General features: G+C 43.6%; 1 pseudogene; it reads left to right on the plus strand.

Annotated features, from left to right (window-relative positions):
- Positions 1 to 21,672, plus strand: part of LOC138083445 (pregnancy-associated glycoprotein 1-like) — a 36,370-nt pseudogene extending 14,698 nt beyond the window's left edge.
- Positions 21,673 to 23,971: the final 2,299 nt, after the last annotated feature.

Here is a 23,971-nt window from a genome sequence, read left to right on the forward strand (position 1 = left end):
AAATTAAAGGAGTAGTAGAGGACTTAAAAATAAAAAAAAATAAGTTTAAAGAATGAAAATAGTAAATATAAATCTAGAACTTTCTCTGGTGTTTTTGTGGACAGTGTGGGGTCAGTTCACTTTCACATAGTTCCTTGATCCATCTTATACTTCTCAAGATTGATAGACCCTTCCTATGTAGTCGGAGCTAACTGCAGGGTTTTAATCTATAGTGCCTGTCACTTCCAGGGGCAGTCCCCTCTGTTTTAGATTCTTTTGTTTGCTGGTCTCTTCAGTGTCTAATTTCTGTCTTGACCCAAGGAGGGGGTGATGGAAAATTTTTTAGGCACACTTGTTCAGCTGTGTTTTGAGGAAGGAGGAACACTGCAAACAAATATCACTGGCATGTGTGGGGAGTGCTCCCAGTATCTCAGACACACTGGGTTTGCCCCCGCTAATGGCATGTATGCTTTCCCAGTTTATACTGCTCAGGCTCTATGTGGCTCTGTGGGGAACTGTCTGAGGTGGGCCCTGAGTTCCATGCACTTCCCAGGTCTAAGCTGCTCAGGTTCAGGTACTCAGGTACTCCTCAAAGGCACAGACTCAGTTAGGCCTGCGTTTTGTGCCCTTCCCAGATCCGAGCCACTCAGGTGACCAGGTGTTTGGTGAGCATGGTTGTTGTGACTTATCACCTCTCCCGTCCCTGCCGCTCAGTTTTCTGGCTGTACAACCAGCACACATTCTCAGGCAGATGTTGACTGTCCAGAATCCCAAGAAGTTTTGGTTAGCAATGAAACCTTCTTGCAGTTTGGTAGATGATGCCTCTCTGGGGCTGCGATTGCCCCCTTTCGGCTCTGGCTGCCCTTGATCCTCTGTCTCTGGCAGGGGATGGGCTGGTCTGCAGCTGGCTACCTCTGTTCACTCCTTTGTTCTATGAGTAGGCCTGGTGGTGTCTTAGTTTAGAGCTTTTCACCACAGTAGCTATCCCAGGGTCTGGTTTGCTATCTCAATTTAGTTCCCTCAGATTGTCCTATGGGGCATTCAGGCCCAGTCCTTCATAACTCTAAGCAATGCAGCCCGCACCTCCCTACACAGCCCCCTCTTGCTAGTGGCGGATGCAGGCGTCTGTGCTGCTTCTCTGCTGGGAGTTAACGTTGAGCATGTAATCTGTGGGTTTAACTTATTTATTTATTTTTCCTCTCAGTTATGTTGCCCTCTGAGGTTCCAAGGCTCATCACAGACTCGCCAGTGAGAGTGTTTCTTGGTGTTTGGAAACTCCTCTGTTTTTAAGGCACCCTTCCTGGGTTGGATCTCCGTCCCTACCTCCTTTGTCTCTCTTTTTATCTTTTGCATTTTTTCCTACCTCCTTTCAAAGACAATGGGCTGCCTTTCTTGGTGCCTGACATCCTCTGCCTGCATTCAGAAGTGTGTTTTGTGGCATTTACTCAGCTTTCAAATGTTCTTTTGATGAATTTGTTGGGGGAGAAAGTGGTCTTCCTGTCCTATTTTTCAGCCATCATAGGACTGCCCTCGAGATTTGTCATAATTCCCATGAGATCAATAGGGCCCTGAAGACAATATTTCCTTGCTAATGGGGAACAGTAAACCTGGTCTAAAGGTTGGCTCCATCTCAGCCTAAAAAAGTTTACAGCAAGCCTTCAAAAAATGCAATTGTTTCCAAGAAATTAACAGTGTTTGCAAACAGTGAAAGAAATAATTTATAAAAATTTTAAAATATCCAGTATCCAAAGTTAAAGTGAACACATCCACAATCCAATTTAAAATTTCCATATATATTGTGAAAACATTTGTCCTAGTTTCATCTCAATATTGTAAGGTAATTATCTTCTGATTAAGATAAATAAATAAATTTAAAAAGGAAAAAATCCAGATGTGTACAGAGCAAGAAATTATCCATGATGAGGGGAAAATCAGTTAGTAAAAGCACAAGCAAAATATGTAGTACATAATTAGCAGGGAAGGACATTAAAATGCTTCTACATCAATAATCTTTATACGTACAACCAGAAACTATAAAACTCCTAGAGGAGAACATAGGCAAAACACTCTCTGACACAAATCACAGCAGGACCCTCTATGACCCACCTCCCAGTATACTGGAAATAAAAGCAAAAATAAGCAAATGGAATCTAATTAAAATTAAAAGCTCCTGCACAACAAAGGAAACTATAAGCAAGGTGAAAAGACAGCCTTTGGAATGGGAGAAAATAATAGCAAATGAAGCAACTGAAAAAAAAACTAATCTCAAAAATATACAAGAAACCTATGCAGCTCAATTTCAGAAAAATAAATGACCCAATCAAAATATGGGCCAGAGAAGTGAACAGACATTTCTCCAAAGAAGACATATAGATGGCTAACAAACACATGAAAAGATGCTAAACATCACTCATTATCAGAGAAATGCAAATCAAGATCACAATGAGATACCATTTCACACCAGTCAGAATGGCAGTGATCCACAAGTCTACAAGCAATAAATGCTGGAGAGGGTGTGGAGAAAAGGAAACCTTCTTACACTGTTGATGGGAATGCAAACTAGTACACCCACTATGGAGAACAGTGTGAAGATTTCTTAAACACCTGGAAATTGAACTGCCTTATGACACAGCAATCCCACTGCTGGGAATACACACAGAGAAAACCAGAATGAAAGAGACACATGCACCCCAATGTTCATCGCAGCACTGTTTATAGTACCCTGGACATGGAAGCAACCTAGATGTCAATCAGCAGACGAATGGATAAGAAACCTGTGGTACATATACACAATGAAGTATTCAGTTCAGTTCAGCTCATTTCAGTCGCTTAATCGTGTCCGACTCTTTGCGACCCCATGAATTGCAGCATGCAAGACCTCCCTGTTCATCACCATCTCCTGGAGTTCACCCAGACTCACGTCCATCGAGTCCATGATGCCATCCAGACATCTCATCTTCGGTCGTCCCCTTCTCCTCCTGCCCACAATCCCTCCCAGCATCAGAATCTTTTCTAATGAGTCAACTATCCGCATGAGGTGGCAAAAGTACTGGAGCTTCAGCTTTAGCATCACTTCTTCCAAAGAAATCCCAGAGTTGATCTCATTCAGAATGGACTGGTTGGATCTCCTTGCAGTCCAAGGGACTCTCAAGAGTCTTGTCCAACACCACAGTTCAAAACCATCAATTCTTCAGCGCTCAGCTTTCTTCACAGCCCAACTCTCACATCCATACATGACCACAGGAAAAAACATAGCCTTGACAAGATGGACCTTAGTCGGAAAAGTAATGTCTCTGCTTTTGAATAAGCTATCTAGGTTGGTGATAACTTTTCTTCCAACGAGTAAGCGTCTTTTAATTTCATGGCTGCAGTCACCATCGGCAGTGATTTTGGAGTCAAAAAAAACAAAGTCTGACAGTGTTTCCACTGTTTCCCCATCTATTTCCCATGAAGTGATGGGACCGGATGCCATGATCTTCATTTTCTGAACGTTGAGCTTTAAGCCAACATTTTCGCTCTCCTCTTTCACTTTCATCAAGAGACTTTTTAGTTCTTCTTCACTTTCTGCCATAAGGGTGATGTCATCTGCATATCTGAGGTGATTGATATTTCTCCCGGCAATCTTGATTCCAGCTTATGTTTCTTTCAGTCCAGCGTTTCTCATGATGTACTCTGCATAGAAGTTAAATAAGCAGGGAGACAATAAACAGCCTTCACATACTCCTTTTCCTATTTGAAACCAATCTGTTGTTCCATGTCCAGTTCTAACTGTTGCTTCCTGACCTGCATACAGATTTCTCAAGAGGCAGGTCAGGTGGTCTGGTATTCCCATCTCTTTCAGAATTTTCCACAGTTGATTATGATCCATGCAGTCAAAGGCTTTGGCATAGTCAATAAAGCAGAAATAGATGTTTTTCTGGAACTCTCTTGCATTTTCCATGATCCAGCAGATGTTGGCAATTTGATCTCTCGTTCCTCTGCCTTTTCTAAAACCAGCTTGAACATCAGGAAATTCACGGTTCATGTATTGCTCTAGCCTGGCTTTGAGAATTTTGAGCATTACTTTACTAGCATGTGAGATCAGTGCAATTGTGCAGTAGTTTGGGCATTCTTTTGCATTGCCTTTCTTTGGAATTGGAATGAAAACTGATCTTTTCCAGTCCTGTGGCCACTGCTGAGTTTTCCAAATTTGCTGGCATATTGAGTTCAGCTCTTTCACAGCATCATCTTTCAGGATTTGAAACAGCTCAACTGGAATTCCATCACTTCCACTAGCTTTGTTCATAGTGATGCTTTCTAAGGCCCACTTGACTTCACATTCCAAGATGTCTGGAGCGAGATAAGTGATCACATCATCATGATTATCTGGGTCGTGAAGATCTGTTTTGTACAGTTTTTCTGTGTATTCTTGCCACCTCTTCTTAATATCTTCTGCTTCTGTTAGGTCCAGACCATTTCTGTCCTTTATCGAGCCCATCTTTGCATGAAATATTCCCTTGGTATCTCTAATTTCCTTGAAGAGATCTCTAGTCTTTCCCATTCAGTTGTTTTCCTCTATTTCCTTGCATTGATCACTGAATAAGACTTTCTTATCTCTTCTTGCTGTTCTTTGGAACTCTGCATTCAGATGCTTATTATCTTTCCTTTTCTCCTTTGCTTTTCACCTCTCTTCTTTTCACAGCTATTTGTAAGGCCTCCCCAGACAGCCATTTTGCTTTTTTGCATTTCTTTCCCATGGGGATGAGCTTGATCCCTGTCTCCTGTACAATGTCACAAACCTCATTCCATAGTTCATCAGGCACTCTATCTATCAGATCTAGGCCCTTAAACTTATTATTCACTTCTACTGTATCATCATAAGGGATTTGATTTAGGTCATACCTGAATGGTCTAGCGGGTTTCCCTACTTTCTTCAATTTGAGTATTACAATGGAGTATTACTCAGCCATTAAAAAAATACATTTGAATCCGTTCTAATGAGGTGGATGAAACGGGAGCAGATTATATAGAGTGAAGTAAGCCAGAAAGAAAAACACCAATACAGTATGCTGCTAAGTTTCTTCAGTCGTGTCCGACTCTGTGCAACCCCATAGACGGCAGCCCACCAGGCTTCCCCGTCCCTGGGATTCTCCAGGCAAGAACACTGGAGTGGGTTGCCATTTCCTTCTCCAATGCATGAAAGTGAAAAGTGAAAGTGAAGTTGCTCAGTCGTGTCTGGCCCTCAGCTATCCCATGCACTGCAGGCATCCAGGCTCCTCTGTTCATCGGATTTCCAGGCAAGAGTACTGGAGTGGGGTGTCATTGCCTTCTCCGCAATGAAGACATAGTGCTCAAGAAAAAAAAAAAAAAATCAGTGAGGTCTCATGGAAAGTAGGACATGAAAAAGGATGAAACAAGTCTGGATCTGATATCATGCAAGTCATAGAGAGGGAAGCTACAGCCTGTTTTCACAGGAAATTGGGACATAAGTTGTGCCTCAAACGTGCCCAAACCCAAGGCTAGGGAGCTGGGATTTCACTCTCCAACTAGAGCCTCCCACTCATCCTTCAACTAACACCGAACTGGTGTCTCCAAGCCCTTGTATTAGATCCTCCAAAGACAAATCAAAGGTGACACTAGAAGCAAAAGACACCAAAGCTCAGGAAAATGCAACCTCAGGTAATGTCTCGATTTTTGCACCCAGTCTGCCTTCTCCAGCATCATGTCTGAAATCCTGCAAGTCTAAAGAACTCCATGGGTCTCTACATGTAAGCACTGTTAAAAAAAAAAATCAGGTTTTGGCTTATATAGGAGTATATTTGATTTACAACATTGCATTAATATTAGTTGTATGGGAATTTAATTCCCTTATACCTACACATGTTTCCATTGTTTCTTAGAATTTTTTTCCCATACAGGATATTACAGATAATTGAGTAGAATTCCTGTACTGTACAGTAGGGCTTTTTGATTATCTATTAAATAAATTAGTAAACATATATTAACCACAAATTCTCAATTTATCCCTCTCCCACCTTTCCACTTTGGTAACTATAATTATTGTTTTGACGGAGGGAAGGGTCTAGGTACTTTTTGGATGAGGGTCTGTGCTTGTGAGAGTGCAGTGGCCAGGGAAAACAAGCCCAAGAGAGACCCATTTGAGATGATGGTAAATGTTGAGAAGGACCTGGCCATGTAAAACCTGGGAGGAAAACATTCTAGATGTGGGAAGCAGCCCCTGCTAAGGACCAAGGTATGGCTGCCCTCCATGACCTCATCCCATGCTTCAGTTGTGAGTTAGCAGCAATGAGGCAAGTCAGCCTTCCCAAGAAGGGAGAACCTGGGGCTGTCACGAGGCTGAATATGCTCTGGACTCAGAAACGTGTCCAGAAACTGGTTATCACCAGGAGCATCACGTGTCAGAGGACCACCAGTGCCTCTGACTATCTCCATGTACTTGTTCTCAGGAGTAGAAATGCAAAGGAACTGACTGAGCAAAGAAACAAGTAATGACTTTTGTTTTGGCTTGCCCCATGTGATTCCCATGGCCCTTTGAGCACACTGCTCTCTGCCCAAAACTCTTTCCTCTTTTGTATCTTCAAAGGTGGCTTGTGCATAACATCAGCACCTAGCTCTGAGGCCTGGTGTCTGGAATTCAACTCACACTCAGCTGGGACCCAGAGATGTCCAGCTTTGTCCTGTGTTTCTGTCCTTTTTCTCCAACCAGATTTGTAAAGCAACGTCCCTACAAAATATAAGGGTGATTGTAATTCTCTCAAGGCCTTTGAATCCCCAAGGTCTCTTTGGAGCATCAAAGAGGGAACACATCCCATGCATCCAGGCTGGTCTCAGACCCTGACCTCTCTCAGCCAGTGGTTCCCTGAGAAAACATAAGGCACATATCTAAGTTACCAGAAGGTGGAGAAGAGAAAGCTTCTCACTGTGAAGGCAGGTTCATGTTACCCAGTCAGCCAAGGGTCTGTCTTGTGTGAATGAGGAGCTGGAGCTCTGGGGATCTGAGTTGGGAATGAGTCAGTCACCACCTGCTGGACTGCCTCCTAGAGTCACTACAGCTGGGGCTCTCCCACTGTGCCTGGAACCCAGAAGAAACAGCCCTGAAATACTGCTTTCCTGCTCCTACATGGAGCCAGGTCTGCTGCTAAAATCGGGACCAGACTTGAGGGGCAATGGAAAAGAAACTTCCATTCTGGTGCTTGCAGACATCTTAGAGCTACCCGCAGTGGATGCAATTGAGATTTCTCTCATCTTTCCCTTCCTGGAAGTCTCCTAGCCTGGGAACCAGAATTCCTCGGTCCCAAGTCTTCACTAACTTACCTGCAACCTTAAGGTGAGTCATACACCCCAGGGTTCAGTTTCCCATCTCTTGGATGAGGGAGACTGGACTTGCTCCAGAACACCTGTTCCAGATTGAGGCTCAATGCCAATCAGTGGACAAGTGGCTCAGAGGTGGGTGTTGCTGGGGATGATGGTGGGCAGGGAGATGTAACTGTTCATGTTTATGGGTCCTGGGCTCAGGGTTGAGAATGGTAGACCACTTGGCACACAACTGCTTTGACAACGGGGTCTTAGAGGCCTTGCCCACTGGAACTTACCATCATTTTGGTTTTGTGGGATGTGATCAGGTAGTTATAAGTCAGAAGTTACCAGTGGGGAAGCTTGTAGATTCCTAAGCAGAAACCCAAATTAGGCTGATGAATCATCTCTACAAACAAACTCTATGAACAAGATATGCCAGGACTCTTAGACAAGTTTTGTCTAAGAGTTTTAAATACCATTAAAGTAGGTCATCGTTTGGATGATCTGCCATTTGCTCTCTGGCTTGGGATGATGCCCACTCTTAGAGTGGAATCAAAGGGCTTCTGGGTAAGCCCTCCGTGTGACTCATCAGCAGTGAGTACAGCGCTCTCCCCTCAACATCTGGAGAAGGAATTCAAGCAGGAATTACGTGACCTCCAAGTTTAACCAGAAGACTCAAGAAGGTCTGTCCCTCAGGTAGGCACTATGCTTTTCCCAGTGCTTCTTCCACCCCTCCTGGGTCGTGTGCACGCTGCCCACCTCCTGGTTACTGGGTTCTGAATTCCTCCTCCCTTCGTTTGTAGATATCTTGGCAGTCCCACTTGTGGCTCCCTCCCTACCCAAGCCCAATCCTTCACCTGGAGATGGCACTAAAGAAGTGAAAACCAAGAAGGATGTTCCCAGTTCATTTTTTCTAAAAATGTATGCATTCCTTCTGCTTCCAGACCGTGTCCTGAATCATCAACATCTCCAGCTAGATGATTCAGCTTAGCAAAGGAATGAAGATGCAGATGGGAGAGGGGAATGTTAAAGGTGTCAGGTGTGAGGGACAGTTTTCAGATGACAAGACATGAGTTGGAATAAGGAGCATGTGGTCCTCCAACCACTCATTCATTGGGGACCTGCCTGAATCTGTTATCTTGGACTCCTCAGGCTATCACTAAGACAGAAACTTCAAAATGGACTTTCTATAAACTTCTTACTGCAAAACGATATTTCAAACATAACAAATATAAGAAACAAGAGTGTCATGAACCCTATATTTCATCATTCGGCATCAATAACTACAAAACTAACCTCTTAGTCCCACTGGTTGTCATAGACTGGAGACTATACAACATCTAGGTGGTGGACAATTGAGTTCCCAACGAAGACATTCTTGACTTGTATCAGTCTTTCCCTTGTTGCTATGTTCTCACATGTGGTGGTTGAAGGGAAGGAAGAAGAGGGAGAATAAGAGAGAAAAAGAGGGAGAGGCTAGTCCAATCATGAGGGACCATCATCAAAACCCCATGTCAACCTGGGTACCTCCCAAAGGCCTTACTTCCTAATACCATCACATTGGGAGTCAAGGGTGGACACAATTCAGTCCATAGCAGCTATGCATAGCATAGCAGCTATCTGTTTTTAAATCAAAATGGGCCATCATTTCATTCTCTCTTTTAACTCTTATTCATTTTTCCTGAAGGATTTTAGGGACAAGATGAACATTTCACCAAATATACATAATGAGTATTTGTGGTAGAATGATAGGATATGAAAAAAAATGCTCTTTTGTTCCCAAGATTATGATCATTTTATATCCAGTCCATGTGCAAATTTCCCTGATTCTCTAAATGCAGATGTCTTTTCACAGTTTATTGAAAGAATGTAGTCATATGTTGCACTTGGTTCATATCATGGCTCAGATCATGAACTCCTTATTATCAAATAAAGACAGAAATTAAAGACAGTGGACAAAAGCACTAGACCACTCAGGTATGACTTAAAACAAATCCCTTACGACTATGCCGCAGAAGTGAGAAATAGATTTAAGGGACTAGATCATATAGACAGAGTGCCTAAATAACTATGGACAGAGGGTTCATGACATTGTACAGGAGACAGGAATCAAGACCATCCCCACGAAAAAGTAGCACAAAAAAGCAAAATGGCTGTCTGAGGAGGCCTTACAGATAGCTGTGAAAAGAAGGGAACAAAAAGCAAAGGAGAAAAGCAAAGATATATCCATTTGAATGCAGAGTTCCAAAGAATAGCAAGGAGAGAGAAGAAAGCCTTTCTCAGAGATCAATGCAAAGAAATAGAGGAAAACAATAGAATGGAAAAGACTAGAGATCTCTTCAAGAAAATTAGAGACGCCAAGGGAATATTTCATGCAAAGATGAGCTCAATAAAGGACATAAATGGTATGGACCTATCAGAAGCAAAATATATTAAGAAGAGGTGGCAAGAATATACATAGGAACTGTACAAAAAAGATCTTCACTATCCAGATAATCACGATGGTGTGATCACTCACCTAGAGCCAGACATTCTGGAATGTGAAGTCAATAGGGCCTTAGGAAGCCTAACTGCAAACAGAGCTAGTGGAGGTGATGGAATGCCATTTGAGCTATTCAAATATTGAAAGACGATGCTGTGAAAGTGCTGTACTCAATACACCAGAAAATTTGGAAAACACAGCAATGGCCACAGGATTGGAAAATGTCAGTTTTCATTGCAATCCCAAAGACAGGCAGTGCCAAATAATGTTCAAACTATAGAACAATTGAACACATCTCACATGTTAGTAAAGTAATGGTTAAAATTCTCCAAGCCAGGCTTCAGGAATACGTGAACCACGAACATCCAGATGATCAAGCTGGTTTTAGAAAAGGCAGATGATACAAAAATTGTGTTGCCCACATCTGATGGATTATCAAAAAAGCAAGCAATTCCAGAAAAAAACCCTACTTCTGCTTTACTGACTATGCTAAGCCTTGACTGTGTGGATCACAATAAAATGTGGAAAATTCTAAAAGAGATGGGAATACCAGACCACCTGACCTGCCTCTTGAAATCCTGTATGCAGCAACAGTTAGAACTGAACATGGAGAAACAGACTGGTTCCAAATAGGAAAGGAGTACGTCAAGGCTGTATATTTTCACCCTGCTTATTTAACTCATATGCAGAGTACATCATGAAAAGGCTGGGCTGGAAGAAGCACAGGCTGGAATCAAGACTGCGTGGAGAAATATCAATATCCTCAGGTATGCAAATGACATCATCCTATTGCAGAAAGTAAAAAAAGAATAAAGAACCTCCTGATGAAGCTGAAAGAAGAGGGTGAAAAAGTTGGCTTAAAGTTCAACATTTAGAAAACTAAGATCATGGCATCCTGTTCCATCACATCATGCCCAATAGATGGCAAAACAGTGGAGACAGTGGTTGACTTCATTTTTCTGGGCTCCAAAATCACAGCAGATGGTGATTGCAGCCATGAAATTAAAAGATGCTTACACATTGGAAGGAAAGTTAAGACTAACCTAGACAGCATATTGCAAAGCAGACATTGCTATGTCAACAAATGTCCATGTAGTCAAGGCTAAGGTTTTTCCAGTGGTCACGTATGCACGTGAGAGTTGGACTATAAAGAAATCTGAGTCCCAAATAATTGATGCTTTTGAAAACTGGTGTTGGAGAAGACTCTTGAGTGTCCCTTGGATTGCAAGGAGATGCAACCAGTCCATCCTAAAGGAAATCAGTCCTGAATGTTCACTGGAAGGACCAATGCTGAAGCTGAAACTCCAATTCTTTGGCCACCTGATGCAAAGAGCTGACTCATTTGAAAAGACCCTGATTTGGGGAAAGATTGAGGGCAGGAGGAGAAGGGGATGACAGAGGACGAGATGGTTGAATGGCATCACCAACTCAATGAATATGAATATATGTGGACTCTGGGAGATGGTGATGGACAAGGAGGCCTTGCATGCTGCCATTCATGGGCTCACAAAGAGTTGAACATGACTTAGCAATTATACTGAACTGAAGTTGTTGAACATAGTGTCAGATTTCTTCTCTCTTTTTATTTGTATTTTCTTTGGTTTTGTTTTTGATGGGCAGGATTTTGGTTTTTCTTTAGAAGATAGTCCACTCTGAATGTAAAGGCCTAAGTCTGAATTTTAAAGCCACTTAAGTAATATGTTGTTATAGGTAGCTAGTCAACAACTTGATGCAATTAGATTTATTAGTTTTTGTTCTAAATTTGTTCAGTTCAGTTCAATCCTTCAGTTGTGTCTGTCTCTTTGAAGCACCATAGACTGCAGCATGCCAGGCTTCCCTATCCATCACCAACTCTTGGAGCTTTCTCAAGCTCATCTCCATCGACTTGGTGATGCTATCCAAACATCTCATCCTCTCTCTTTCACTTCTCGTCTTGCCTTCAACTTTCCTAATATCAGGGTCTTTTCCAATGAGTCAGCATGTTTAGTATGCATTCAGTCCCTTTAAAAATCAACCAGCCTGAATTCAATTCCTCTCTGTCACCACTGCACTCTCAACTCTAGGCCAGAAACAAAAACCTGCAGTGACTGAAGGCTGATTCCAGCACATCGCTGTGGAGATTTTGTCCCCACTTATTTTTGGGGAAAAAATTTAGTTGCTAACATAAAAATCAGTAGATTGTACATAAATATCCAAACCTCTGATTCTATTCAAAACGTGGCCAACTGGCCTGCCTTCCAGCATGGGTGAAGTTGAGGAAAGTCTGCTCCTAGTGGTAAGGCCTATAGTGCCCAGATTCCTACATGGCCACCTAGTCCTAGTATCATGTCTCCTGCCTCTTGGGGCCATGAGTTTGTGAGAACGAGACATCTAGCTCTCTTAAGATAATGACTACTTTTGTCTTGATCAACTTTGACTTTGAAGCCTTTAACCCAGAGCCTAGCACACAGTTCTTTCTTGTACATTTGTTGGATGATATAAAATATCTTGTGGATGTATATGACATTTCTTCCAATACTGAAAGCATGCAACTGAAGTACTGCTCTGCCCTAAATCTATGATATAGACTGGTTTCATAGGTGCCCCTGATGTCTGCCATTAGACCCACTACTTAAAGCCAGTTTTATGTCCCTGGGCTGTCCCTGAAATTTTCACTTTGCCATTTGACAACTTATCCTCCTAGCAATCTCTTCTCCAATGAAGACAGCAATGGGTATCTCATGAAGTGGCTAGGAAGATGACATGAAACCACGAGTGTCAAGCATGGCCCCTAGTATCCATCTTCATGATATATTTAGCAGATTTTTCTCCAAGCAGGCAAGGTTCTCCGTCTTCTTGGATGTCCATGCAGATCAGTTTGATTTTCCAGCCAAGCTTCAAGGAAGAGATTACAGTTCAATTCTCTGTATTCTAAAAAGCTTCAAAGTCCCCTCGCCAAGGACAGTGATGAAGGTAAAGATTTTATCAAGAGTTTTGTGTGTGTGTGTGTTTGTGTGTGTGTCTTTTTTTTTTTTTCAGATCTTTTAGTGGCCTAAAGGGGAAAACTAGGGTAGCTTAGAGCACATATAACTAGGGGCTCCCAGTCAGCACTACATATGAAGAACCTAAACTTCCTTAAGTACTTGGAGCCAGGAAAGAAGCACGAAGTGGCTTGTGCTCCTCGGGCTGGTGGCCTTCTCAGAGTGCATAGTCAAGTAAGTACGGCGACTGTATGTCACATCATATTCCTTTCTTGGATTTCTTTTTCATCTGATTATTCTTCCACCCATCAGGTTTAGAAGGGAATGGAATATTTCCCTAAAAGTCTTAAAGTTCAACTCTGACTTATTGATAAGTAACTTGCTATAGGAACTGTGGATTCCAAGGTCTTGGTGTAGATTAGAGTTGCACAACATTTGGGGTCCAGTCATGTCATGACTTGTTGAAAATGCAACTCCTTGCAACTGTTCAGTGCACAGTCTATGCAGGTGTTGATCTGGTCCTGTGGAATAGCACTTTTCTAAATTTTGTTTAACATGTCCTCTTTTTTCCCTGTCAATTTCAGTGTGTATATGCCTATGTCCGGATCCCTGTATCACTGTCATTTACCTCTCCATCACTTTGGAAGTCACTGGGAGTCTATTTCTCTTTGTGTTGTTTTCTTTTGACTCTTACTTCCTTCTCAAGCCTCTGAATTTCCCTTCCTTGTTCCCTATATCTTGGATTCTTTCAAATCTCTCTTCTCTTTCAACTTGGAGAAAGATACACTGTCTTATATGTGACAAGCAGTGTGACCACAGCCAACTCAGAAATCTCTTGCATTTCAAATTGCTCTGTTGTAAAAGAGAATGAGTCCCCTTCTACCTCCTTCTTTGAGGTTCTTTGAGAAGGACTGATTGGGATGGCAACAGCAATGCTAATGGCTGTCATGGTTGAGACTTCCTATTTATCAGGTACCTTATATCCATCATTTCACTTATCCCCAAGATATTCTATTTGGAGGGTTTGTATTGTTACATTCCACCATTTTGCCGAAGGGGACACTGAAACACCACATGGTCATATGTCTTACCCAAGATGGCAGAAAAGAACCTGTATTCAAATCTATGTCTTTGCCATGGTATATGCATAAAATTTTGATAATAATGTGCTTTACAAAAATGATTAGAAAACACACAGGGCCATTACAGTGACAGTTATACATGAACACTGACAGTTAATTGTAGCATCTTCTTTGTTTTCTTTGTCAAATGCTCGGTGAAAGAATACCTCTAAGGAGAGTGAAGACCATGATAAAGGAACATCCTTACAGACTGCCCCAGATTTCTTTTTGTGGTTCAAATCTAACTATTCACCCATTTAGAAACATGAGAGATGTGAGCATTTTGGGAGGATGTTGCTCCACAGTGCCTGCTGGTGCTCTAGCTTAGCATGGGGCTCATCTGGAGGTGCCAGGTGGGATGTTGGGTTTGGGGTTCCTGCAGGAGGCCGAGACAATGGAAAACAGGGACCCCAGCCAGAGAAGACACTCTCATTCTCAACTGTTGGTGTTTGTGACTGGGCCTGTCAATTACCAGGTGGAAGGTAAATATCCATTTCTGTGTCAAACATGCGTCATTAGTTTGAGGAGGGTTGTTCCTTCTGAATGATGTGAGCCACTCAGTTACAGATGAAGAGTGAACCATCACTGATCAAAAGGTAGAACGAACTGCAAAGCAATTGTGAATCCCCAGGTAGAGGAATTCAGTTTCCACAGATGCAAGAGCAACAGCAGGAAAAAGTTACTGAACCTGTATTCCGTGTATGACCATAAGAATCTAACACAGTGCTTACTGCTTTTAGATTAGAAAAGGGCTTATTTTGTCTTCAAGAATGCCCATGAGAGCCTGAGAGATAGGCTAAGAATAAATACATGTCAATTGAAAGGGTCACCGGTGTGGTGTTGATTGGATGTGGTCTGAGTTTAGAGGAAGTGACTGGAGTTGATCAAGAAGGACCTCCTGGAGAAGGGATTGTGATGCTTGGTTTGAAGAGACTACATAGCTCCTCAAATGAAGGCACCAGGACTTCCATGGGTGTCCAGCAGTCCTGGAGGCCCAGTGGTTATGCCTCTGGGCTTCCCATGAAGGAGGTACCACTTCAACGCCTGGTCATAGAGTTCATATCTTGCATACAATGTAGCACAGGAAAAAATATATCAAATGGAGATACCTCTGTGTCCAAAGTCTGTGAGCTGCACGGTGGTTAGAAAGTGGTCTCAAGATATGTGATACCCAGAGGGAGGCATCAGTTTGGGAACAGAGGGTAGACAGTTCTGCACTAACCCACTCCCTCCTTCTCCCTGTAGTTGGTCTACATGGGTAACATCACCATTGAAACACCCCCTCAGGAGTTCCAGGTTGTCTTTGACACAGCCTCATCTGACTTGTGGGTGCCCTCCATCTATTGCAACAGCTCAACCATTTGTGAGTACAGACACCCCCTACCTAGACCATCTTTCACTTACCCTGCCGCCCTGTTTCCACCCTTGGCACCTGATGACACCCATCTCTTGTGTCTGCAGCTACACGTGTTAGGTTCAGACATCGCCAGTCTTCCACCTTCTGGCTTGCCAATAAGACGTTCGAGATCATGCATGGATCTGGGAAAATGAGAGGAGTTGTTCATGACACAGTTCGGGTAACAGTGTAACAAATGCTGAGTCAGGACTGTATATGAGGCGACCACTGCTTACAAAACAGATGCAGGACCATCTGGCAAGACCCTTCCTAGCCTAACTCCCATAAAATTTGGCCATCTTATCCACAGGATCATGTCTCTGGTGAGGCAATGCCCACGGTGACACATGAGCAAACAAATTAGGTAACCCAGAGAGTGGCTTGAGGTGTAGACTTGCAGCTTTTGTGCCCATAAGCAGTTCAAGGTTCATTTGGCTTGGAGTGAGAAGGGATAAAAGCACCTACTTTTATATTAACAGACTGTTCCAGTAACTTTCAGGTGATAACTGGTTTAATTCTGCAACAACCTCACAAAGCAGTTACTCTGATTAGGTCATGAGACTTTATGAGGTAGGTCCAGACAGCAAGGGAATTGCTGAGAGCACACAGTTGATAAAAGGGGGAGTTAGGCTGGCTTTTCAGGCCCGAAGTTGCTGTGAGGTGTTTAGGGACAGGATAAAATGGATCTGGGGACCCTGGAGGCAGTGAAGGGTATCAGGAGTGGGAAACTGGAGGCCTGAGAATTCAAGGGGCCTGATAAATGAGTTATCACTCTAGAGACCCTTGAGAGTCTAATAAATCTATGGCTTGCTTTCCCCAAAATACTTGAGTAGTTCCCCTCTCTCTCTTTCTCTTTCATACACACTCACAGAAATATACAAATATCCCCAAAAGTGAATTCCCCAGGCAGTAATTTTATAGAATCCTGCAAGCAAGATTGTGTTTTTGGATTCTGTCTTCCAGGACAGATGGAGAATCCACAGTACCTTACCGAGAATTCAGTCCATTCTTGTCATTAGGTGACAGTAATGACAAAGAGAAGGCTATCTTGCTCTCAATTGTTTTGTCCATAAGGCGGCACCAATGGGACCTGTCCTGACTCATGGTTGCCCCACCAGTACAGAAGCCACGAGACCAATTTAACTCACTCAGGTAGTGTTTTTCAGAGGGGCAGATGTTTTAGAATTTGCAGCCTCTCTCAAATGGAACCCAAATTCCCCTTCTAGGTTTCTCTACCCATTTGTGGGCAACCAAAGACAGAGCCCAGCCTCAATTCTTCTCTGAGGATCTAATGGAAATACAGTCCAGCCCAGTCCTAGCCTCACTTCACGTATCTGTAAGTGGGAACACTCTTCTCTCCCACAGATTGGGGACCTTGTAAGCACTTACCAGCCGTTCGGTCTAAGCATGGTGGAATCCGGGTTTGAGAGTAGAAGATTTGATGGCGTCTTGGACTTGAACTACCCCAACCTATCCTTCTCTGGAGCCATCCCCATCTTTGACAAACTGAAAAATCAAGGTGCCATTTCTGAGCCTGCTTTTGCCTTCTACTTGAGCAAGTAAGTCTCACATGGACAATTCCTTTCTCAAAATTAGCTGTAAAATGCTTTCAGTTGCACGAAAATTATAGAACACTTGATAAAGAAGTATCCTGAGAGAAAAATAACCAAGGATAACTATGGCCCCAGAGCCCTACCTGGTTTCACCACTTGCTTTTATAGATAAAATTTTATTTGAACACAAACCTACCCCTGGGCTCAAGACCAGTAACTTGGTCTAGGGGGGTGAGATAGGAAGGAGGCAAAAGGAAGGCAACAGGAAACAATTTGGAGGAAAAAGCATTATGATTTGATTATGAATTTGTTAAGGAAGGAAGAAGAAGGATGGTGGATATCTTTTCTTCCTCATTGGGACTTCACTGGGAACCCTGGATCACCTCCACAATTAGTGGAGCCAGTGAGAAATGAAAGTGTTGGAAACAAAAGTATGGAACCCTTTGTTCAATGAATATTAGGCATTTCAAGACAGGGAGAGCAGAGATGAGGTCCCTTCTGAGTGTGGGGCCCTTTGGACAGCGGAGGTCACAGGCCAGTGGAGCCAACTCTGGGTGACCTGAAACCACACCCTTAGAACCCCCAGGCCTTGATTTTCCTGAGAAATGACAAGGTGGACAAGAGGAAAGGCAAAACACTTCAGCACCCTGTCCTATGAGGGTGTCTGAGCACTCAGGTTGCTGGAGGTCCAGGGCATCTTCAGAAGACATAGTGGGTGTAGCTCAGACAAGTGATTCAGCTTCTAACATCCTCTGTGCCACTCATGAGACAGTACCATACCTCAGTCTGGATTTCTATCTCTCCTAGACGCTATTTCTGCATCTGTACATGGGGACCTTATTAGGGCCTTGATGGCTGGATAAGCACAGCTCTCAGACAGTGCTGTTGTTACTGTCCTCCAATGACACCCCCCTCAGTTCTCTCTACAGAGACGAGCAGGAGGGCAGTGTGGTGATTTTTGGTGGGGTGGACCACTGCTACTACAAGGGAGAGCTCAACTGGGTACCTTGATCCAAGTGGGTGACTGGAGTGTACACGTAGACCGGTAAACCTGTCCCTCTGATTGTCAGCCCAATTGATGCTCCCGCTAATGTACATGGACACAGGCAGACACACACAAATGCATTCTCAGACACACAGTCTCACAGATATATACACCACCCACAACGAGACAGACACACAGACACTTGGAAACATGCAAGCAGATACATATAAACCTACATAGAGACACATAAAAACATGCATAGCTAGTCAGAGACACACAAGCACACACAGAGACACATACAAACACACATACAAAGAAACACACAAGCACATAGATACACAAACAACCCATGGGTTCATAATCCCCAGGCCTTCTGAACAAGGCTCTGACAAGGGTCCTAAAATGGTCCAGAGAGGTCTGTGCAGCTGGGAGAGGGCTGCACCCACTGCCCTTTGAGGTGGGGAGCATGGTTAGAGGACTCTACAGGGTGGTGAACAGAGTATCAGGGAGAATTTCACCAGCCTGGACAGAGTTATGATAAGATGACCAACTGTCCAGGGCTACCTAGGACATAGGAAGTTCTCAGTACAGATAAATGCCTGTTTAAGAACAGGTACAGTCCTGAGAAAATGGGGAAAACTGGTTTGCTTAGGGAGCAGCTACCCAGCAGTGGAAAGAGGTTGGCTGTAGTCTTAAGACATGAAAGCAACTAATACAAAAGGTACCCCATGTTCATGGGCACACAGTGAGGCAGGGGCTATAAGAGAGAATTAGGTAGGAGGGATCCAGGAGTGACCTGAGGACAAAAGGCATAACTGACAGGATTCTGTGTGATACCCTCAGACAAAAGCTGACCTGTCCTTTGGAGTTTCTGTGGGCTAGTCATGTATTTCCTGGCCAGGGTCTCAGGGTCTGAGCTGGTTGTAGAAGCAATGCTGGGAGATACCCTCTCCCAGAGGAGCCCCTCTCTGTCCCTACAATGAGAATCTGCTTTCCCTGTGAATCTCCATCTTCACACTGTGTGTCACCCGTCATTTGTTCCCCACCAGCCACAGCTCTCTGCAGATTTCTTATTGTTTTCTCAGTCTTTCTCATTTAACAAAAAAGTACTGGACATCCACTGTGTGCCAGGCACCTTAGGGAGGCAAGGAGAATAAAACTTGCCCTCACATTTATGAAGGCAGATGTACATGAAGTGACTCACCAACATAGTGAATTGTGACTTTGGTACATGCTAGACATGAGGAGGAGAAGGCAATGGCAACCCACTAAAGTACTTTGCCTGGAAAATCCCAGGGATGGCAGAGCCTGGTGGGCTGCTCTCTATGAGGTCACACAGAGTCGGACATGACTGAAGTGAATTAGCAGCAGCAGCAGCAACAGTCATGAGGAAGGGTCTACAGAGATTGACCAAGACAGGAGACTGATAAACACCAGGGAAAAGACTTCCCGAAAACAATATAATTAAGCTGGAATCTGGAAGATGAGAAGAAATTTGCTAGTCAAAGGGAAGTGGAGTCTTCTAGGAAGGAAGACTAGCTTGTGTCAAGGTACAAAAGATCTTGGTGTATTCAAGTACTACATTTGAGGATATCAGGAAAGGAGCTGTGTCGAGAGCAAAGGAAAAGAGAGCAAGAGATGAAGGGCTGTTTAGGAGACAGTCGGGAAGGGGACAACTCTGGGGAGACTCAGAATGACCTTGATGCCCACTTTCTTCCATTGTCTCTCAGCATCACCATGAAAAGAGGGGTTCTTGCTTGTTCTGACGGCTGCATGGCCCTTGTGGACACAGGATCATCACATATCCAAGGCCCAGGAAGACTGATCAATAACATACAGAAGCTCATCAGCACCACGCCACAGGGTTCCATGGTGAAGGGTCATGCCCCAGGGTCACTCCCTGTCTCCACACACAACAAGGATCTACATAGCCAACCTCTCACCCTCTCTCTCTACAGCACTACTTTTCATGTTCTGCGGTCAATACTCTGCCCTCTATTATCTTCACCATCAACGGCATCAATTACCCAGTGCCAGGTCGAGCCTACATCGTCAAGGTGAAGGGACAATACTGAGCGTTGATTCTCAAACTGGAGCTTGCAGGAACCCTTGGGCTGCTGCTGGGAGGAGGGTGCCCTCTGGAGGCCATGTCACACCATTGCAGATGCTGCAGTGCCTCCCACAGTACCAATCACTTGAGAGTAAAGGGCTGTGTGGGACACTGATTTTCCTGAAATAAATGTGGAGATACCACACCATATGGCATGGTGGGAGTCAGGGAGAGAGGAACACTAAGGTCCTCAGTCTTCAAAGAGCTTCAATTCAATCTGAACCCGAAGGTGCATGAACATGAAATTTAGCTCTAGCAGTCCCTGAAATAGGCCACGTTATAAGGAGAATGGTGGAGGACAGTCCAAGTGTGAAGTCCCAGCGTAAGCTAACAGTCTGCCTTACATCTCAAGATATTTCTGGTTTGAATGATAAATTACATGGTCAGCCTAGTCCTCGCCTGCATCTTCCCCTTGCTCTGAACAGGTGCTTCCTTTGTCAGTTGGGGTACCCGACCATGACCCCTCAGGGGGGAGGTTAGATACTAAGGTGAATAAAGGGTACCCAGTGACTACTCAGCCCCGGCACAGGGTGGAGGCTTCATGTCAGCTCCCTGAGAGAGTTCAGAGAAGGCTGATGGACTCAAAGAAGGCTTTGAAGAAGAGAGGGAATTTCAGAAATTCTAAAATGACAAACTCTTTGAGCCATTTTGAGGTTTGCTTGGTTCTAGGCAAAAATTCACTGGATTCTATGCAAATGACATCTCAAGGTACTCTGCACTAAGGCACTGGGGACTTACTAGGGGTGATGAGGTCTCCAGACTGACCAGTGGGGATGGGGAACCAGAGTACGTTATCCACCCAAGCCTGGAGTGGCCAAAGACGGTGAGTGTGGGCCAAAGGAGGCTTCTCAGAGTTCCTGAGTTAAGTGTTCAATAACGTGTTGTGGGCACTGCTCTATTTAAGATGGATAACCAACATCGAGTTACTTTGTAGCACAGGGAACTCCACTCAGTTATATGACAGCCTGGATAGGAGAGGTGTCTTTGGGACAAGGATACCCAGATAAGATACATACGGTTGAGTCCCTTTACTGTTCACCTGAAACTCAGAATATTGTTAATCAGCTATACTCCAATACAAATTAAAGTTTGTTTTTTTTTTTTTTTAATAAAGTATATATTGTGGGGATGTAGGAGGAGAACCAGCATTCTCTGCAGAGAAAACAAGGAGCAGGAGTCAGAAGGAAAGAACTAGGGAATGAGGAGAGCTATGGACACACTTGTTCTTTTCAAAAAATTTATATTGAAGTGTGTCTAATCTTCAGTGTTGCATTAAGATCTGTGCACAACAATGTAACTGAGTTATACACATAAAAATATATTTTTCTTATTAATTTTCATGTGGTTTATCACTGAATATTGAATATAGTTCCTGATGCTATACAATAGGACTTTGTTGTTTTTCATTCCTCTGTTTCCCCAACTCCCAGTCCTCCATTCACCACACCCTTCCTCATGACAACCTGATGTCTTGGCCCTCTTTGATTTTGGATGAACTCTCATATCCCCTGCTGCTGAGAAAACCCCTTGATACTCACCAAAAGAGGGAAATAAAACAAAGGATTATGCTGGGTCTGGATATTGGTGGGAATCACCGGTAAGGGCTCATGCTGACTGGTGTGTGTCTCTGACGTCCCAAGGATTCTAGAGGCTACTGCTATACCACCTTTAAAAAGAAAATTGTGAGGAGATCTACAGAGACCTGGGTCCTGGGTGAAGCCTTCCTGAGGCTGTATTTCTCTGTCTTTGATCGAGGAAATGACAGGATTGGCCTGGCACCAGCAGTGTAAATTCTTGGAGAGGTTCAGGAATCAGTAAGGGCATTACTAACACAAACTCACTCACACTTTGAGCACTCCTGCCCAGGATGCTGGTAAACTGTATTTGGTATTTTGTACACGCTATTCTCAGTAAAGAATAAAGGGTTTCACTCTTAATGGTGCTGAAACAAATGTTGCCTCTGTTTGTGTCTGTGAGTAAAGGATCTAGAACCAAGTCTGAATCAAAATTGAGAGGATCCCCACTCCAACTAGCTTCAAGGAAAAGGGAGACTCATTGAAATGATTCTGGGAATCTAGGATACAAGAATCAGAGCAAATATAAAGATCTCAGTGACTGGACCCAAGAAATCAGAAGTCATGAATACTCTATCACCCTCGCTATTTCCCTTCAGTCTACTTTGATGGTCTTAGCCTGGCAACTTTTTTCCTTAAGGCTTCTATACGTAGTGAAGGTGTTCAAGATACCTGCCCTAGGGTTTTAAATCCTGAAGGCATCACCTAGTAAGGAAAAAAGATTGCAGACATCAGAGTTAAAGGGTGTTCTCTGAATCACCAACCTCAGTTCAAATGTACAGCCCTAGATCAGCCATCCTGGCAGGGACATAGGGTCTTATGACTGGCTTCACATGGTCTTTGGCCCTGACTCAGCAGCACACATGATTGTTCATTTCCTTCAGAACTACATGACTGAAGCTGGGGAGAGGCAGCCCCCAAGGATAGTGACTGGCAAATGGTCTAGGCCATGAAAGAATTTGTGATGACCCACAAACCCAACCACTTCCTCATTCAGAGGAATTATAAGGGGTAATGAAATAGACTCTCTTCATCCCATCTCAGACGAACTTATCACTGGGCTTCTCCTCCAGGGGATGTTGTGTGAGGTACTTCATGCAAGACTGGTTCCCTCTTGTTCCCAAATCCTAGTCACCAGCTCTCTGCCACATATACCTGCTCTGTCCTTTCCAGTCCTACTTGTTAAGTGGTGGCCCCAGTGGATCCCTGAGCCATCCCCTTCCTCCAGGGCCCAGACTGCCCCTTCCTTGGCTTCCAGTGTTGTTGGGGAGAATGCAACACATGTATCTTGGAACCCAGGTTACACAGAGCCTTCAGCCTTTCTGAGCTTCCTCCAGGGGTGGAGCTACAGACTATTTGCTTGAAGCTGACATGGTGAGGCACTTTTGCAGTGGAAGCATCCATTCTTTCCACCTGGAGTCCCTCAGTAGATGCCTCAACTGAGTCAGCAGGGGTCACAGGTTGATTTCCTTTCAGATTGACTGGTTTGATCTTCTTGTTGTATATGGAACTCTCAAGAATCTTCTCAAGCGTCACAGTTCAAAAGCTCAATTCTTCGGCATTCACCCTTTCTTATGGTCCAGATCACACATTGTACATGATTACTGGAAAAATCATAGCTGTGACACTATAGACCTCTGTAGCAAAGTGAGGCTGTGCTTTTTAATACACTGTGCAGGTTTTTCATAGCCTTTCGTCCTTCCAAGGAGCAAGTGTCTTTTAATTTTGGGCTGAGGTCAAGGTCCATTGTGGTTTTGGAGCTCAAGAAAATAAAATCTGCCAATGTTTCCACTTCTCCCTCATCTATATGCCATGATGTGGTGGGACCGGATGCCAGGAATGTTGAATATATTTTTGTGAACAGTGTTTTGGATGTTGAGTTTTAAGCCAGTTTTTGCATCTCCTCTCCTCATCAAAGGGCTCTTTAGTTCTTCTTTGCTTTCTGCCGTTAGGGCAGTATCATCTTCATATCTGTGGATGTTGATATTTCTCCCAGCAATCTTTATTCTAGCTTGGGATTAATGCAGTTCAGCATATTGAATGATCTATCCTATATAGAAGTTAAATAACCAGGGTGACAGTGTACACTTTGTCACGCTTCTTTCCCAGTTTTAAATCTTTCAGTTATTCCGTGTATGATTCTAACTGCCACTTTTTGACCTATATACAGACTTTTTAGGAGACAGGTTAGGTGATCTGATACTCCTATTTCCTTAAGAATTTTCCACAGTTTGTTGTGGTCCACACAGTGAAAGTCTTCAGCATAATCAGTGAAGCAAATTGAAATGTTTTCTGGGATTCCCTTGCTTTCTCTGTGATCCAATGGATGTTGGCAATTTGATATCTTGTTCCTCAAACCAGTTTGTACGTCTGGAAGTTTTCATTTCATGTAGTGTTGAAGCTTAGCTTGAATGATTTTGAGCATTACCTTGCTAGCAAGTGACGTGAGCACAATTGCATGATAGGTTGAACATTCTTTGGAATTGCCTTTCTTTTGGATTGGAATGAAAATTGA

The sequence above is a fragment of the Capricornis sumatraensis genome, chromosome 8, assembly GCF_032405125.1.
Source record: "Capricornis sumatraensis isolate serow.1 chromosome 8, serow.2, whole genome shotgun sequence".
Classification (NCBI taxonomy): domain Eukaryota; kingdom Metazoa; phylum Chordata; class Mammalia; order Artiodactyla; family Bovidae; genus Capricornis; species Capricornis sumatraensis.